This window comes from Mauremys mutica, chromosome 13 (assembly GCF_020497125.1).
Source record: "Mauremys mutica isolate MM-2020 ecotype Southern chromosome 13, ASM2049712v1, whole genome shotgun sequence".
Classification (NCBI taxonomy): Eukaryota; Metazoa; Chordata; order Testudines; family Geoemydidae; genus Mauremys; species Mauremys mutica.
The window spans coordinates 44,115,142-44,134,493 of record NC_059084.1 but is presented as its reverse complement, the minus strand read 5'-3'; the positions used below and the strand labels follow the sequence as shown (position 1 = coordinate 44,134,493).

The 19,352-nt window shown below is 52.4% G+C and overlaps 1 pseudogene; it reads left to right on the top strand.

The window, feature by feature from the left end:
• The first annotated feature begins 1,253 nt into the window (after positions 1 to 1,253).
• On the top strand, positions 1,254 to 7,419 carry LOC123348962 (annotated as a pseudogene).
• The last annotated feature ends 11,933 nt before the right edge of the window (positions 7,420 to 19,352 follow it).

The window sequence follows — 19,352 nt, the reverse complement described above, 5'->3', positions numbered from 1 at the left end:
CAGGGGGCGCACTGCCGGTCGCCGGTCCCGTGGCTCTGGTGGACCTCCCGCAGGCATGACTGCGGAAGGTCCGCCAGAGCCGCCTGCCGCCCTGCTGGCAAAATGCCGCCCCAAGCGCGCGCTTGGCGCGCTGGGGTCTGGAGCCGGCCCTGCTCCAGGGTGCCCACACCCAAACCCAAAAGAACCAGAATCCTTCCTAAAGCAGCTTCTCTCCCATCCCAGCTAGTGCAGAATTCTCCAACCAAACGATATTTCACCCGATAACCCCTCCCCCCAACTCCTTGTGTGACCCTGTGGCACAAGAGGCTAGTGCCCTCCTTGGCCGTGTGAACAGGGCCGTGGTGAGCAGGAGCAGGGAGGGGTGTTTCCCGGGGGATCCTGGGATCCTGCACCCAGTTCTGGGGTGCGCACTTTAAAAGGGTTGGCGGCAAACTGGAGACAGGGCAGGACGGGGCCAGGCAAATGATTGGAGGGCTGGCGAAAACACCTGGCAGGGAGACAGTGAAAGCGCTCGCTCTGTTTGGCTTCTCCACAAGTCGGTGGCAAGGTGCCAGCACTCAGTGCACAAGGACCTTCGTGGGGAGACAAAGCCGGGTGCTGGGGGCTCCTCAATCCAGCAGGTAAAGATAGAGTGAGATCTAACCATGGAAGCTGGAGCCTGATCAAATCAAGTGGGAAAGGAGGCCCCAGTACACAACAGGGAGGGAGATTCACCACTGGAACCAGCTCCCCAGAGCAGGGGGGTTCCTCCATCTCCAGGTGGCATCAGGCCCAGCCTGGCAGCCTTGCTGGAAGAGGTGTTCATCAAACACCAGTGACTGGGCTCAGTCCGGGGGAGTTGGATGAGGTTCTCCGACTGGGGTCACTCAGGAAGGCACCAACATCTATGGATCCAGGTATCCAGGGGCAGAACAGAGCATGGGGGGAATCTGCCATCTGCAGCTGGGAGGCCTCAGCGCTGGCTCCGTCCCAGCCAGGGGCAGGAAGGAGGCACCGTTATTCACAACCACAGCTAATGGCAGGGAAGGCACCAGTGCAGGAAGGAAAACCCCCCTGCCCCTAATGTGGGCGTTTCCTCTTGGGGAATCTCCACCGCTGACACATCGCTGATGGGGAATTTCTTGATAACTGGGTACATGACCCTGCACTTCCCGGGTCACCTCTTCCCAGGGTCCCGTCTCCACTACCCGCTCAATATAAACCCCGGGGCTGAGACAGACCCACCAGTCCCAGCCCCCGGATTTGTACCAAGGATGCTGCTGCTCCTGCTCTCCACGGCCTTCCTGCCTCTCGCCGAGGCCTTTCTCCTGCCCCCGAGGCTTCACATCGGTGAGTAGAGCTGAGGAACTGGTTGATTTCGCTGAGTTTTTGGTTCAGGGGCTGAAATATAAAATCGGGGGAGAAATTGGGTTCAACCCAAAAAATGATTTTATTTGGTTTTTCTCACTGAAAAAGTTGATCCAGAACCAAATGGTTTTTTTCTTTTTCATTTGCTTTCAGGTGCTTACTTCAATCCCAGCAAAATTTGGGGGCTGTTTTTTTCATTTGATTTCAGGGTGCTTTAGGGGTTTTTTTCCCCACTGTTTTAAAAAATGATTCCGTCCATTTCTCAATGAAACAACATTTCAAAACAAAGAGGTGATCTGTTTTGTTTCCCAGTGCCCAGAACTAAAGTTGCCAACTTTTTCCGGAAGAAAAAATCCCTTTTTTGTAGCCAAAATAAATCCTCAGAATTCACCAGAATTCACAGGTTCTTTTGATGTACCAAAGTTGCATTTTTTAGTGAATTTGCCAATTGCTTAGAACACTTTGCCCAGTTCTAGTGGTGAGATCAGGGAGATCAGTGCCCATGGGCAGCGCAGCCCACGCCAGGGGCAGGGGTTAGAATTAGCCTTCAGACTCAGGCAGGTGCCAAGAGAGGGTACAATGGGGCTGGGGAGTGCTAGGGAATCTCTGGCCTAGCTCTCTGAGTGGGGAGATGGCCAGGGGATGGCTCCACAGGGAGATGAATGGATGGCTGGGTATGGGATAAGGGATGGATGGATGGATGCACGGGTGGGTCCACATGGGAATATGTGGATTACAGTATGTATATGTTTGGGTAGAGAGTAGGCTGGGGAGATGATCCAGGGAGAGGCTGGGCTGGGGGAGTGGCGGGGGAGGCAAGGGGCTGATCCAGGTCAGCAGGGGGTGAGGCTGAGGGATTAGGGTCTAGGTTGCACTGGGTTCTTGGTCCCACTCTCCAGACTCCCTTTTGAACCCCTCCCTGTCTCTCTCCAGCTCGGGTCATCAGGGGCCAGGAAGCCCCACTTGGCTCCAGACCCTACATGGCCTACGTGCAAATCGGGTCAGTGGGAAGCTGCGGCGGGTTCCTAATTCGGGAGGACGTGGTGGTGACGGCGGCTCATTGTAACTGCAACCTGGGATAAGAAACGCGCCACCCCCCACCCCTGAGCCAGACAATCCCCCACCACGGGGCTGGATCAGTGCCGGTCCCCCTAGATGGGAAAGACCCTGTCCCATTCCCCATCCACCAAGCCAGCTAGTCCCCCACCCTGGGGCGGGATCAGAGCTGGAAATATGTTGCCCCAAATGCTAGAAGCGTTTATGGGATGTGAAAATTACGAATTTCCCTGGGTGCCTGTTTGAAAATTATCAGTGATGGAGAATCCACGATGAACTTTAGTAAATTCTCCCAATGGTTAGTTACAGACCCTGTTAATAATTCATACTGAGAAACAATAATTAAGAAAGAAGAACAAACAGAATCCTTTATAGTCCCTCTGAATAAGAAACCAATTGATCTTGAGTTTCTCAGTATACGGTGGGTTTTCCAATCTTTTGACCCTTCTCATGGCTCTTCTCTGACCCCTCCCCAATTTATAAACATCTTTTTTGAACCACGGACACAAGAACTGCACGATGTGTTACCCTGCATAGGAGAACAGTCCACTACTCAGTCTTTTGGGTCTCTTTAGCCAGCCAGAATGGAGAAGGAGGAAGTCCATCCACATGTAGGTGCGTAAGAGGGTCTCTGTGTTACTCAGTCGCACAAATAGAGATAGAAATTTGCACAGGCCAGGTGCAGGGTGTCCTTATCTGAGGGGCTTTGACGGCCCGACCCCACTGTCCAATGGGCACTAACGTTCCATATTCTCCGCTTGGCTTTTCCAGCAACATCTTTGTCTACCTGGGAGTCCAAGACTTCATGAAGCCGGGACAGAACTGGGAACGGATCCGGGCCCGTCGCTGGGTCCAGCACCCTGACTTCAACAATGAGAACTTTGACAATGACATCATGCTGCTGAAGGTACTGCCCCCATCCCATCACCTGCCCCCAGTGACCTCACACTGCTGCAGGTACCGTCCCCATCCCATCACCCCGCCCCCAGTGACCTCACACTGCTGCAGGCACCGCCCCCATCCCATCTCCCTGCCCCCGTGACCTCACACTGCTGCAGGTACCACCCCATTTCATCACCCCACCACCAGTTACCTCACACTGATGCAAGTACCGCCCCCATCCCATCACCTCGCCCCCAGTGACCTCACACCGCTCCAGGTAGTGCCCCCACCCCATCACTCCTCCCCCAGTGACCTCACACTGCTGCAGGTAGCACCCCCATCCCATCCCTCTGCCCCCTGTGGCCTCACACTGCGGCAGGTACCACCCCCATCCCATCACCCCACCCCCTGTGACCTCACACTGCTGCAGGTACTGCCCCCATCCCATCACCCCGCCCCCAGTGACCTCACACTGCTGCAAGTACCGCCCCCATCACATCACCTCACCCCCAGTGACCTCACACCGCTCCAGGTAGTGCCCCCACCCCATCACTCCTCCCCCAGTGACCTCACACTGCTGCAGGTACCGCCCCCATCCTATCACCCCACCCCCAGTGAACTCACACTGCTGCAGGCACCGCCCCCATCCCATCCCCCTGCCCCCGTGACCTCACACTGCTGCAGGTACCACCCCATTCCATCACCCCGCCCCAGTGACCTCACACTGCTGCAGGTACCACCCCCATCCCATCACCCCGCCCCCAGTGACCTCACACTGCTTCAAGTACCTCCCCCATCCCATCACCCCCCAGTGACCTCACACTGCTGCAGGTACCGCCCCCATCCCATCACCTACCCCCAGTAACCTCACACTGCTGCAGGCACCGCCCCCATCCCATCACCCTGCCCCGAGTGACCTCACACTGCTGCAGGTACCACCCCCATCTCATAACCCTACCCCCAGTGACCTCACAGTGCTCCAGGTAGTGCCCCCATCCCATCACCCCGCCCCCAGTGACCTCACACTGCTGCAGGCACCGCCCCATCCCATCCTCCTGCCCCCTGTGACCTCACACTGCTGCAAGTACCGCCCCTATCCCATCACCTTGCCCCCAGTGACCTCACACTGCTGCAGGTACCCCCCCCATCCTATCACCCCACCCCCTGTGACCTCACACTGCTGCAGGCACCGCTCCCGTCCCATCACCCTACCCCCAGTGACCTCACACTCACTCCCTGTATTCACATCCATGCCCTGGCCAGGTGGTGCTGCCCCTTGCCAGCTCTGATACCTGTGCTGATCCGGGTCCATTCTCTCTTTCTCCTCCCCATGGCAGCTGCGGCACAATGTGGAGCTGACCGAGTGGGTGGGGCTTCTCCCCCTGCCAGAGGCTGATCAGAGTGTCAGCCCAGGCTCTGAGTGCAGCGTGGCCGGGTGGGGTCGGACCAGAGTGAACACCACCACCAGCCGGCTGCATGAGGTGGAGCTGTAGGTGGTGTCGGATGGCCTGTGCAGAGAACGGTACCGGCATTACAACCCCATCACCATGCTGTGTGCCGGCAGCCCTCACGCCAATAAATCAGCCTTCCAGGTAAATATCCCCCTGCCTGGAGCCACTGGGGGTACAGCAAGCTGCTCCAGAGGAAGGAGCTGGTGGAAACCAGTATGGCCATGCCCCTCCCTTGCTCCATTGCCCCAAGAGGGGAGCCCATCATGCATCATGGGAGGTGCAGCCCAGCCAGGGAGACCAATATCTAGGACATCTCCAGAGAGGTATCTCCAGTGTTAGTGCCCTCATCCAAGGCGCTAGTGGAAATGGGCTGAAATTTAACATGGGCTCATGCACATAGGGACAAGAAAATTGCTGCTCTGAGCTGGGTGGTCATGATCTGGAAGCAACAGAGGGGAAGGGACACCTGGGTGTGTCTGTCAATCCCAGGTTGACTATGGGCCACCAGTGGGCCATGACCAGGAGAAAGGCCAATGCGATCCTGGGATGGAGCAGCCGAGGTGTCTCCAGTAGAGAGAAGGAAGGTTTAATGTGAGAGGAGAAGGCACTGGACAGAGCTCAGCTGGAATCCAGGGCAGAGTTCTGGGCAGCCCTGTCCCAGAAAGAGGGATTCTGGCTAGAGCAGATGCCGAGAAGGGCTGGTGGGATAATCAGGGAAATGGAGAGACGGTCTGACAAGAGGGGAATAAAATACTGGGCTAGGTTAGCCTAAAACACAGGCTGAGGAGGATCTGATTGCTCTATAAATATATCGGGGGAGGGGGAACACCAGGAAGGGAGACAAGCTGTTGAAGCTAAAGGACAAATCAAATGGGGATAAATGGGGCAGGGATCAATGGCAGCTGGAGGTGAGGAGAAGGTTTTTAACCATCAAAGGGAGGAGGTTCTGGAACAACGTCCAAAGGAAGCAGTTGCGGGGGTGGGGGGGAACAACCTAAGAAGGAAACAGACAGAGCTTGATAAGTTTATGGATGCTATGATACAATAGGGCTGCCTGGGATAGCAGGAACTGGATTCCATGACCCAGTACGGCCCTTCCAATCCTGTGTTCCCATAATGGCATGAGGCCCCTGAAATACAACTCCCATGATGCCTCATGACTAGACATTTTGGGACTTTGATTTTTTAAAAATGTACCAGGGAAAATGTTAATAAAAAATGGGGACACCCCCCCCCCATCACCACCACATTTTATAACCGTCTCTACTCTTCACCTTCACTAGAGGGTTTATTGGTGAACTCAGCCCTGAGGCTACCCAACAGCCAGGACCCTGGGTGAAATCCTAGCCCCATAGACATGGATGGGAGCTTTGCCACTGAAGTCCAGAGGGCCGGGATGGCATTGGAGCTGAGGGAGAATCAGTGTCACCATCTCACAGGAAATAGCAACATTCCAATCTTTGTTTTTGAAGAAAAGTTGTGATTTCAACATTTCTGGCAGAACAGAAATTCCAAAAGCAGGTTTGACTCAGAAATGTCGAAATGTTTCATTGCAACATTTTAAACAAAAATGAAACATGCTGAGATGTGAACAGATTGAAACGTTTCTTTCCAGGCAGGGGTGAAAGTAATTTCAATATTGTAGGAACTGCCTTTTCCATGGTGACATCATTCTGCCCAGCTCTAGATTTCTCTCTCTGCCGACCCATAGCGGCAAGGGCTGGACCTTCAGCTGCAGAGAGCACCTGTCCCACATGCAATCTGAGATCTCTGCAGGACAGGACGGGCTGGGTAATGTCAGTCACTGAAGTTATTCTCCTTATTGACAGGGCGATTCCGGCGGGCCCCTGGTGTGCAACGGGGTGGTCCAGGGCATTGTCTCCAATGGAAATCCAGATGGGCGACCCCCCAGCATATACACGAGAATCTCCAAATTCATCCCCTGGATCAAGGAAACTCTGCAGAAGCTGAGTTAAAGGAGACGCTCCCCTGTAAAGGGCCAATGTTGCCAAACAGGAATCCATGCCTGTGTGGAACCCTGAGATTCTTTAGATGAGAGTATTTTTTTTGAGTGGTAGAGAAATGCTACGTATGGCTCAGTCCTGAAATCCTTTTGCGGCGAGAAATTACCCCATTGATGTTTGAAACTTTGTTATATTGTCTCCCTAAATGGCTAATCAATGTTTGGAACCCTGCGAGTGTTCTGGTTGGAAGCAGAAATTGATGATGGAGTCTGGTATTTCCTTTGCTGTGATCTATTTATTTGCAAGGAATATCCAAAGTCCTCTTTACCCGAACACAGTTGGAACCAAACAGCAGCAGACAGCAGCTCTGTTCGCTGTCCCAAGCCTGCATCTCCAGCAGTCTCTCAGCCCAAAAAGCTTCTTCTCTTAGCTGTCTCTCAAGGCCACATTCCCGTGCTTCCAGGTTGTTTCTGCCTGGCTTATTACTTTGCGTCTGACTTGCTTCTGTTCCCGGGTCTCTCTGTTTGTGTTGTGTCTGTCTGATCTGAATGCCCCATTACTCCCAGAACAATATTTGATGAAAACCTTTCCTCCTGAGTTGTTAGAATCCCCCCATGTGTACAGGGTTTTACTTCATCTCAGTGGATTCTGGAGCAAGGGTAGAATTTTTTCTGTTGAATTTTATGGACCCTCTACAAATACTGATCATTTTTACACTTAATCCATTCTTCAGGAGTTTTCCATCATCAAAATTCCTAGCTGCAGTGTGTCATTGGCTGGCTTAAAAACATTCTTTCATCCAACCAGAGAGCAGGGATGGGGCCATGTGGCGTAGGTGGCCAATCTATCACCACAAAGCCTGGCTAGTCGAATTAAACAGCACATGACAAAAGAAGATTGAAACGATTGTGTGAAAAAATTTGAAATTTCGAAGGTTTTGTTTGCACATTTTGAGCTGGACCTGACTTTTATTTATTTTCAGTATTTCCTTTTCTTTTTTCTTCTCCTCACCCCACAAATATTTAACTCTTTATTTTATATTACATGATACTGACTGGAGGTTGGGAAAACCAAATTCCTGGGAACCTGGAAAGCATCACTGAGAGACTTTGGGCAAAATGAAGAATTGTGTATTTCCAAATATTTGGAAAATATTGAAAACGGACGCTTGTTTGAGGGGAAAAAAGGCCATTTTTGAATAAAACCAGTCTTGTTTGAACAATTCACGCTGCCTTTTCCATCACTGGGCTGTAGGTTGGACTTTGTGTGTGCGAGTGACCCAGGGCTCGGTTAGGATAATGGGGCAGTGGGCAGGATGCAGGTGCTGGGTTGAGCCATTAACAAAATTGGTGCTAAATACGAACATCTAGGCCCAGATCTTCAGAAGTGTTTAGGCACAAAACTCCCACTGGAAATCAGCAGGAGGGTGAATATCTTTGTGGAGCTGGGCCCCGTCTCTTCCTAGCAGCAGATCTCCAAGCACTTTACAAAGGCGGCTGGGATCATTAGCCCCAGATGGGGAAACTGAGGCATGGAGAGGGGCCATGACTTGTCCAAGGTCACCCAGCAGCAGAGCTGGGAACAGAACCCAGGCATCTTGACGTGCAGGCCTGTGGTTCTGCTACTAGGCCCCACAGCTGCCCCCCAACTCACAACACCTCAGTCAGAAGTTCTAGGACTCATGGCCTCCCCAAACCCCTCCACCACACTGCTTGTAAATTCCACTTCCTGTCTTGTCTCTGGAATCAGTACAGATCTGATACCAACGTGTCCAGCACTGAGTTCTCTGCTGACCCGTGTTGTCTGGGGCAGGGCAGGTCTCTGGTTACGGGTTGTCCCCACCATACCCTGACACCCAAATCCAGTAGCTGAAAAGCAGATACAGATAGAATTGATCTGTATGGCTCCACACTCCCCTCTGTCTGGCTCTTTCTGTCTGGTAACAAGGGCAGTGCTGATCCCTGTCTGGCTAAAGAGCAGATTTGTCTGAGCCAGAGGCATGAGAAAGATTCCCAGAGCTGCCCTCCACCCTGACCCACTGCAATAAGAGAGCCACGTTCCTTCGATAGATCCATCCATTGCAAGGCTGGAAGGGACCACGGTGCTTCTCCCATCTGACCCCTGTGTAGCCCCGGCCCTGGGACAGCCCTGAGCTAATCCCGGCTCGAACTAGAGCAGAGCTGTTAGAGAAACGTCCTGGCTTGAGTTACACGTCACCAGGGATGGAGAATCCAGCCTGGCCCTTGGCAGCAGCGTCTCCGTGCCTGACACTGGCCCAGCCAACGAAGGGATCTGAATGGCCAATTCCCAGGGAACGTCATTCAGATCCCGTGCGCTGGGCGCTCCAGCCCGCACTGTATGGGGATGAGGAGAGGAGATGGTCTGATGGTCCCCGCTGGCCATCACCTCTCCAGCTCTACAAACAGCTCAGCATTGACGTGACAGAAACCTTCCCACCTTCACCGTGTTTCCGTACCTGTATTCAGGGCAACTCCTGTTAAACAGAGTCTGTCTCTGGCTGTGTAACAAACACCGTGGGGTTCTCCCACTGCTTGGGAGGGGAGACCCCTAACCGCTGACAGTCGCACTGTGGGTTATTGCACTGCTGTGCCCCACTGACCCCAGCTGGGATCTGGCCCATCGACCCTAGTGGGGCTACGACCCATTCACACCTGCTCAGGGTCTGACCCATTGACTCCTAGGGCTGTGCACATCTGGGGCCCTGCACACCCTGCTGGCCATGCACATCTGGAGCCCAGTACTCACTTCTGTTGCCATGTTTCCTTCTCCCAGGGGCTCCGCGTCCCCCTCTGAGGCACCTCCACCGCCAGGGCTATTCCAGGCCGGCCTGTGCGTTTCCCCTCCACCCGGTGTCACGCCTCTACAGGATCGCTGCTGTGCCCCGGCTTTCCAACCGCCGCTCGGCATATCCCTATCACTGTGCCGGTCCCCCAAGGGTGCCACACTGCCTTCAGAATGGGCCCTGGGGTCTCACTGCCTCCGAGACTGAGCCCCTGGACTCCAGCCCCCCTGCATCACACCGTGAGCTCTGCCTGAGAGAGACTCCTGCTCGGAGGTGTCTACGCTCCCCAGGGACCCGTGCACTTCAGCCGGGATTGGCAGTGACACCCAGCCGCCTTTTCCAAAGAGAGCCGGGTTGACTGGCTCCCTGGACTGAACCCAGACTGGGGACGTCCTCGGCTTAGCCTGGACAAGCCAAGGTTTAGGCATAGTCCATCTGGCCCCCACTAGTGCAAGAAGCCAGCCAAGCTGGGCGCACCCCAGTTCTGCTCTCTCTCCCCGTCCTTGTTTCTTTATCTGTCCCAGGGGAGAGCCCCCAGGCCTCTGCAAAGGCCGGCTCTCTCCCCAGCACCTCTGGGCCATTGTCCTCCTGCTGAGCCATCCTGCATGGCCTGCCAGGATTTCCCATCGTGAGTGGGTGGAACACCCATTGCCTTTCCAGCTCCTCCAGTGATCTGGGTCGGGTTCAGCCAGTGGTCACTGACCCATTCATGCCACCCCCAGATGCTGACATGTCCCAGCACCTCATGGCTTCTCCTCTATCCCAAGAGCAGCTTTTTAACCCTTTAACCTCCATGCCCAGCAATGCAAAGCACAAGGGGAAAACTGAGGCATGACCAGGTATAATAAAAACATGACTAATAGTCCCACATTCATCACACCCAGCTCCCAGCTCCTTCATGTGTGGCGGGAAGGGGAATGGAAAGGCAGGAGGATAAAATTGGGTCCTGCTTTTTAAAATTGGTGTCAGGTTGTCAGACAGAAGAGGCATTATGGATGGTGCAAGGCAAATGCTGTACAGAGACTGGGACCCAGGTATCCGGGACAGCAGTGCAGGGCACTCACCCTCAGGGGACACCAAAATACAGACAGACAACGATTCCCCATTGGCCTCTTGCCATTGTTCCTGGGGACTGTCAGTCTCAGGGTCCTGATTTGCCATCGATCCCTCCCCTTTTAGTGCTGGGAGCTAGCAACCAAAACACCCCCACTGAATGTTAGTAAGGGGGCAACAGTCCCCTTACATTCCCCCCTACTAAAATTCTGCCACAGCCACAATATTTACACCAGTACATCCGGGCCCCATAAAAACAACATAAATCCCCATCGTATTATATTAAAAACCCATTAACAATTATCAAAAGAACATTTAACATAGTTAACACTCCACATCTACTTCTTAATACTGTACATAACAATATTCATTAAAACACTACATAGAACCAATAACATAATTATCTCTAAGTCTAACAGGAAGCACACCTTTATTAGCCCTCTGGGACCTTCTGAAGACTGGTGGTTCGTTACCCATATTTTCTGTTTCCCTATCCTCGGGTAATACTGGGTCAGTTTGAGGGATCTGGCCATTCTCGTTAGGGTTTGGGTTTGCCCCCACTCTGTCCCCCTCTGTATTCGATTTGTGGGACTAGAACCATTTCCCAACTGGTTTCAGCCTCCTCAGGGTGTACTGATCTACACCTCCTATGGTCCCTGTCTGGACTAAGAGTGCAATGTTTCAACTGGTCCCTGTGTACTACTCTCTCAGGACCTCCTCGTTCAGGCCGGATGGTGTAAACTGGTAGCTCGGGATTGTTGTGAGCGACTACAATGTGGGGATTTGATTCCCACTTGTCCTGTATTTTATTACGCCCCCGGTGTCTATGGTTACGAACTAGTACATGGTAACCGGGCCTGATGAAAGCCCCACTGGACTTGCGATCATAAGTCCTTTTCCTACTTTGGGCTGTGTCTTTAGTTGTACTGAGAGCAACTTCACAAGCTATCTTCAGCCTGTCATGGTGACCTTTGACCCAGTCATCCAAATTGATCACCACATCCTCCTCAGGACCCTCTCAGTGCAGAATATCCAATGGCAACCTGGGATCCCTCCCAAACCTGAGATAAAAAGGAGCGTAACCTGTTGGCGAATGGACATGGCTGTTATAGGCCAAAACCAGCTCAGGGAGATGTTCCTGCCAGGCTTGCTTCTTTTCTGGCGGGAGTGTTCTTAGCATATCATGCAGTGTCCAGTTAAATCTCTTGCACTGAGCATTTTCTTGTGGGTGATAGGGTGTTGTTCGGCTTTTGGCTATGCCACACAGTTTACACAATTCAGCTATCACTTCTGATTCAAAATTCCTCCCCTGATCCGAGTGTAACCGTGCCGGACAACCATAATACACAAACCAATGTTTTATGAAGGCATCAGCCGTTGTCCACGCTGTCTGGTTTCTAGTTGGAACTGCAACAGTGAATCGGGTGAACCTGTCCGTGAGAACCAGTATGTTCTCATACCCCTATGAAGATCTCGCTAGCCATGTGTAATCCATTGCTAGGACCTCCATTGGGGCAGTCACATTAGTACAGGTCAAAGGGGCTCGGTTGGGAGGAAACACATCTTTGGCTAAGGCACACCGTTTACTCTGACGGATCCATGCTTGCACGTCGCTACCCATCATGGGCCAGTAATAGTTTCTCCTCATCGCCTCCAGAGTGCTCCTATCTCCGAAATGTCCCCCATGATCATGCCTGGCTTCATAAACTTAACGGCAGAGCAACACAGGCACCACTAACTGCCACATTTCCTCACCATCTCGGGGATGGTATGTTACCCGGAACAGCACTCCACGGTGTAATCTACGTCGTTCCCACTGTCTGGCTAGCTTCTTAGACTGGGGGTATCTGGCCCCAAATCTCCGATCTGGCCTCGTTCAGCTCATGACTGCCACTAAGACAGGTCCAACATCACCTTCTCGTTGCAGAGTTTGAATCTCCTCCCAAGAGTACCCCGAGATTATTGCGCTCTCCCCTTTTACCAGATTTTGTACTGCATCTTCTACCGTCACTTTGTCCTCGGGCTTTGGATTCTCTAGCCACAAACACGTATGCACAACATCTGCAGGAATGACTAGGAAGTCTTTCTCTAGATCCTCACCCTCTTCTGATTCCTCCTCCAGAGGCAATCTAGACAGGGTGTCAGCATTGATGTTCTGCCTTCCAGGTTTATACTGTACTTCAAAAGTGAACTCAGCGAGTTGGGCCACCCAGCGGTGTTCAATTGCACCTAAGTTAGCCGTTGCCAGGTATCGGAGTGGATTGTGGTCTGAGATTACTGTGAATTTAGAGTACACTAAATAATCCTTACATTTTTCAGTGACAGCCCACTTCAGGGCCAACAGTTCTAGTTTAAAAGCACTGTAGTTTTTGTCATTTCTTTCTGACCTCCTCAGCCCTTGGCTTGCATATGCGAATACACGCTCGGCCCCCTCTTGCTTCTGGCTGAGCACCGCACCTAGGCCGTGCAGGCTTCCATCAGTTGTCACTATAAATGGCAGGCTAAAGTCAGGATATGCAAGTACAGGTGGTGACATCAGCTGATGTCTTAATTTGTCAAAAGCTGTCTGACAGGCATCATCCCACACAAAACATTAGTCCTTTCCCTTCCTTTGGGCGGGTTGGCCCACTAGTCCATATAGCGGTGCAGCAACATGCGCAAACTTTGGAACGAATCATCTGTAATAGCTCATAAAACCTAGAGCCTGCCACACTTGCTTGGCATTCTTGGGGACCGGCCAATTTTCCAGCGCCCTGGTCTTCTCCTCATCTACCTGGATTCCCTCCTTTGAAATCACATGGCCCAAGAATTTGACTTTTTCACGTAGGAGGTAGCACTTGCTTGGCTTCAGCTTTAATCCGTGTTCCTTCAATCGTGTGAAAACCAAGTCCAATTTTTCCATATGACTCTCAAAATCCTTGGAAAACACAATAACATCGTCCAGGTATATCAGCAAAGTGTCTAAGATATAGTCTTCCAAAACCCCCTCCATTAGTCTCTGGAACGTAGCAGGTGCATTACACAAGCCGAATGGCATATGTGTCCATTCAAACACCCCAAATGGAGTCGTCACTGCTGTCTTTTCCTGGTCTCGTTCTTCCATTGCAAACTGGAAATAACCAGAAGTTAAATCGAGGGTTGAAAACACTCTTGCACTTCCTAATGCATCCAGTGACTCTTCCACCCTGGGTAGCGGGTAGGTATCTTTGTGTGTTACCTAATTCAGTTTCCTGTAGTCACAGCAAAATCGCACCCCACCATCTTTTTTTATTACAATCACTGCAGGTGATGCCCACGGACTGTGGCTTTCTTTAAGGACACCTTGAGTCAGTAGGTCCAGGATGTGTTTTTTTACCTCCTGGAACACTCGTGGTGAAATCTGCCGGTGTTTCTGTTTTATCGGGACAACATCTCCAGTGGCTATTTGGTGTGTCACTGTGGTGGTGTAACCGAAGTCCCGCTCGTCCCTGGAAAAGACCTCTTGATGTTTCTCCAGTAGCGCCCGCAAACGGCCAACCTGTGTAGGGGTTAGCTATTGGAGGTCCACTTGGACTGGGATGGGTAGCTCTCCATCGGGTGCCACTTGCGATGTGATAACCTTTGTGCCTTTTTTTACTTTTGTCACCTGCAGCTCATCCCCATTTTCTTCCAAGGCCACCCCCACTGGGGCACCACTCCTTCAGGTTGGTGTATCTCTGCCACCCTGGTTCGGGGGCACAACTTTATGGGCTTCTTACTTGAGTTTAACAGCCTGACTGGCACTTTTCCTTTGCTGACATTAGCAAGTACATTTGCAACCAGGAGCCCATTAGGGAGACTGGCCCCAGGTGTTGGCTCGACAAGCACTCTGTATCCGTCAAAGTCGCTTGGCACCCGGCAGCGTCCATCAATAATCTTCTCACTCCAGGGAGACACCTTCTGTCTCCCTGCCACCTTAAGATAGCCAATTTGTCCCATTGGCCCCGGGAAACATCCATGTCTCTCCACTTGGGCTAGTACCCGCTTCAGTGTAGCGTCCTTCCTAGGCTGCCCACGACGGTTCATCTCCTGGATTCCTTCTCCTACCAACAGTAATTCTTTCAGCTCTCTTATAATATTCATTCCAAGAATTCCTGGTACTCTGTCCTCCATTAAAGTCTTTCCTGAAGCTGTGTCCTTTAGGATAAAGATGCATTTCCCAGGGATTGTTCGACCCATGCACCCTACATCAGTTTCAAGGCACCCCACCACAGGGATGGCAAGTCCATTAGCTGCCATTAGCTGTACAAATCGGGTATTATGCATGGTCAGATCTCTCTCTTTTAAGTGGTTTCGGAAATATGATTCAGAAATAGTGGTGACTTCTGAGCCAGTGTCTATCAAACAGTGGGTTCTCACCCCTGCTATGGTTATTTCCACTGTCAAGCAGTCCCCAAAAGCTCGGCCACAGAAGTCATTGAATGTACTAATATCATCAGGGTCCTTTTCCTCGCTGCTGACACGCTGCCCTTTTCCTAGGGAAAGCCGTAGAAACCCTTCAGTCCCCACTCGGCCTTTTGACGGTGGGCTGCTTGCTCCCTGTGCCTCTTGAATTTCAGGTGCCTGGGACTTCAGTCTCCTTCTCAGTGTACATTCTCAGCTAGTATGTCCTGGCCTTTCGCAAGTGTAACAAATGTATCTTCCCAGCTCGTCCTTCAGTGGAGATCTTCTTCGGGGTCCTGGATATCTTGGCATATTGGTGGGTTTTTTCCCTTTCATCACCTCAGTCAGCACTTTCAGCATCTCCCCCTGTTGGACCGCCAGTTTTTGGACAGCTTCACTTAAGCTTTCCAATGTTAGCTGTGTTTGGGGCAGGGCCTTTTCCCCAGCAGCTGCATTCACTAGGCCCCCACTTCGTGTGCGGGGGTTACTCTTGGCTGTCTCTGCCACAGGAACTTCCTCTTCTTCTGACCACATAATGGCAGCCTGCATGAGTTGATGGAACTTCTTACTCGGCTCTTCCTTAAACCTCCTTTTCATTTCACGGCGGAGGGAGTCATCCCGGAGCCCCAGCACCAACTGCTCTTTCAGAACTCTATCTGGGTCTGGAACTTGCTGAGGGTCTCGCCGCTCCACTTTGCTCATTCTCTCCTGGAGGTCATATGCGTGTGCCCGGACAGTTTCACCAGGCTCCTGCTTTCTCTCAAAGAACTCCTTTAGTCGGGTTCCAATAGGTACCTTGTCTCCATACACTTCTAGAAGGAGTTCAAATACCTTTTTCACATCTTTCTTGTCTGCCACTGCCATGAACTTTACTGTGGCCTTGGCCTGGCCCTTGAGGTGCTCCTCTATGAAGTCCACATGATCTTCTACAGGTACTCTTAGCACACGCAGAGCCGCCTTCACAGACTTGACCCACTCCTCTACCGTAATGTCTCCTGGTCTTGTCAAGAAGGCACCAAACTCCTTGACCTTCCGCTCCCGTGGGACATAAATAGAGGGGGTTTCTTAGCTTCTGCTGTCTGTTGGTCTATCACTGCCTTAGCCAGTGATAAGGCTTCTCTCTGTTCAGTTCTAGCTTGTTGTAATGCCTCAGCTTGGTCCGATAATCTGCGCTGAAGTTCAGCAAACTGGGCCTGTAGTTCTTCAATTCCAGCCATGGTAGGGTGCTCAACCAGGCCCGGACTGTGCAACTAGAATTCAACCAGTAAACCAATGGGGTGGACCCTGTGGATAGGATCCTGTTCGTGATGCCAATTATGTAAGCTGGGGAATGGTCCCGCTATTGTGGGGAACTTCCCTGGCTTCTGCACTACCCCGGTGAAGTGGGCTAGTGAAAGGATCTGAGTCCTCGCTCCCACTTCCTTTACCCAGAGGCCTCCCTGCCCTTGAGGACTCTCCTGTCTGGCGGAGTTCTCGTAGCCCCAACAAGGCTGGGCCTAGGATTCCTGGGGGGCTCGACCCCCAACCCTGCTGTGGTCACCTAGGACAGGGGCTAAGGTGTCCCCACTCCGGGGTACCCTCTCTGCACTGGGCACCTCCCTGACCCACTGATTATTCCATACAGTTTAAAGCAAACACAAGTTGTTTACTTAACAATTAATTTAAAGAAAAGAATAAGGAAAAAATGGGAAAGGTCACAGGAAAACACGTCACCCTGCTCTCTGGCAGGGAACGTCACAAACAGTGTCTCTGGACATCAGGGCAGTTCACAGTCTGTTCCTTGTAGGTCCCAGGCCTCCTTCTCAGGCCCTGGCTGTGCTGCGGGGATGCTGCCGGTTAGACACTTGCAATGGTGGTGACCACACACCTCCGGGCTTTGGGTGGTGGGACCCTTCTTCCCAGCGTCAGCCCCACGTTAGCCCCCCTCCCAGCCTGGGCTGCATGGACCCTTGGCTGGGGCGTCTTTCTGCGCTGGGCCCTTTGCCCAAGATTCCCCCCTTGGCTGGCCCCAGTTTTTCACCACACCTGGCTCTGGGGCTGCAGCTCTGCTCCCAGCACAGGATCTGCTCCCCCTGGGCCGTGTCTCTGGCTCTGTGGCTGCAGCTCTGCTCCCAGCCCAGGATCTGCTCCCCTGGGCCGTGTCTCTGGCTCTCTGGCTGCAGCTCTGCTCCCAGCACAGGATCTGCTCCCCCTGGGCCATGTCTCTGGCTCTGTGGCTGCAGCTCTGCTCCCAGCACAGGATCTGCTCCCCTGGGCCGTGCCTCTGGCTCTGTGGCTGCAGCTCTGCTCCCAGCACAGGCTCTACTCCCCCTGGGCCCTGTCTCTGGCTCTCTGGCTGCAGCTCTACTCCCAGCCCAGGATCTGCTCCCCCTGGGCCGTGTCTCTGGCTCTGTGGCTGCAGCTCTGCTCCCAGCACAGGCTCTACTCCCCCTGGGCCGTGTCTCTGGCTCTGTGGGTGCAGCTCTGCTCCCAGCACAGGCTCTACTCCCCCTGGGCCGTGTCTCTGGCTCTGTGGCTGCAGCTCTGCTCCCAGCACAGGCTCTGCTCTCCCTGGGCTGTCTCTGGCTGCAGCTCTGTTCCCCAGCTCAGTTTGGGCCCCTGCTTTCTCCTTAGCTCAGCCCCACTCTGTCTAACCCAGGCAAATTCCTGCTCACAAGGAGGATGGGACCCACTCTGGCCTTCTGTCTCCTTGATTAGCCGGCCCACCCTGTCAATCAGGCTGACCTGGAGCATTGGCCTGTTGCCATTGTTCCTGGGGACTGTTAGTCTCAGGGTCCTGATTTGCCATCGACCCCTCCCCTTTTAGTGCTGGGAGCTAGCAACCAAAACAGCCCCACTGAATGTTAGTAAGGGGGCAACAGTCCCCTTACAAAGTGTTAAAAGGTAGACAGAACTTTGCAAGAGCTCTTGTGACTAACACTACAATGTTTAGCAACATAGAGGTCTATGGTCAAAACATGAAGAGGATTTTGGGCTCACTTCCTCCACATTCGTCAGTGACTAACACTCCTGCAGTAAATTAAGCAGGGACGTGTGACACTCTGTACTTCAAAATAGCACCTGAAACCCCCATATTTACCACAGTCAACAATCATGATATTTTTGTTCAAAGTGTGCTTTTTGAGGTATCATTTTAAAAGTCTTGATCTGCTAAATATTAATATCCTGTTGATTTGTATGTTGTGATGGAGTCACAGGTCCGATGCTCTGGGACTGCTCTGTACGAAGCCAGCCAGGACTCTGGGTAGCGTGACTCCCCTCAGGGCAGCCTGTCCAGGGCAAAAAGCCTCCTTGGCTACAGCTTTCCTGGTCTGATCTTGGAGCATTCAGCATCCCCGTTCACACCTCACATTGCCCCTTGGTGGATCCACCTGGACAGGATCCCTGGGGAAGCCAGAGGGCCCTGCACCGCAACTCCACAGTCAGTTGTGACTCTCAGCCAGCGTTGTAACACAGAAGTTTTATTAGTCAACATGAACACAGCGTAGAACAGAGCTTGTTAGCACAATAATCAGTGACTTTCAGCCAAGTCCATCTTGGGATGACCCCAGGCCGGATACGCTGGATTCCCCCCTCTAAGTTTCAAACAGGAGACTGCCCAGCTTCCAGTGACCCAACCTTCAACACGCCTGTTGCCTCTCCTCCTGGTTTTTGTCTCACTTCCCAGGCAAAGCGTCACCTGGTCACATCCCCCTCCTGCGTTTCAGGTTACGAATGGCACCGTCCATTGCTTACCTACAGGGAGGTGGAGCCGCCTCACCTACCCCTGAGTGTCTCAGCAATTCACACACCCTTATTCCCACCACCTAGGCATTGGTGCAATACACAGGGGAACTGATGCATTCACAGTATTCATGCATAACAGTAAGAGTCATATAGGCTCGCGTACAACATAATAATGGGGGTAAGTCCACTTTGTCACATGTGTGCTAGTGTTATAGGTGGAGTTATGAAATATTCTGCAAGTGTTACTGAAATACGTTGTGAGGTTGGGAGCATCCACTACCAGCCTTTCAGTTACAACAAAGGAGTAGCCATCAATAGCCAGACGGCATTAATGGCTCATCAACACCCAATCCACTATCCCAGAGGCTTCTAGGAGAAGGCAAGTACATCATGGTGGCCGACTAACGCACTTCACAACAAAGATCTTTCCAGCAAGCTGGAAATAAAGTATAAAAGTGACATCGTGACTTGGCCTCTCTTGCCAAATCTCAACACCTGGAAGAACGTCTGGAAAACAAAGACTTTGAAAGGGGGAAGGGTGGTCCTAGGCTGGAAAAGAGTCCCAGTCCCAGGCTGTGTATTGAGGATCTGTGACCTTTTTGTACCCTCTGTCAGGGTGAGACACTGATTGAGTTTGTAGAACTCAGACTGCAAATTTATTTTTATTTC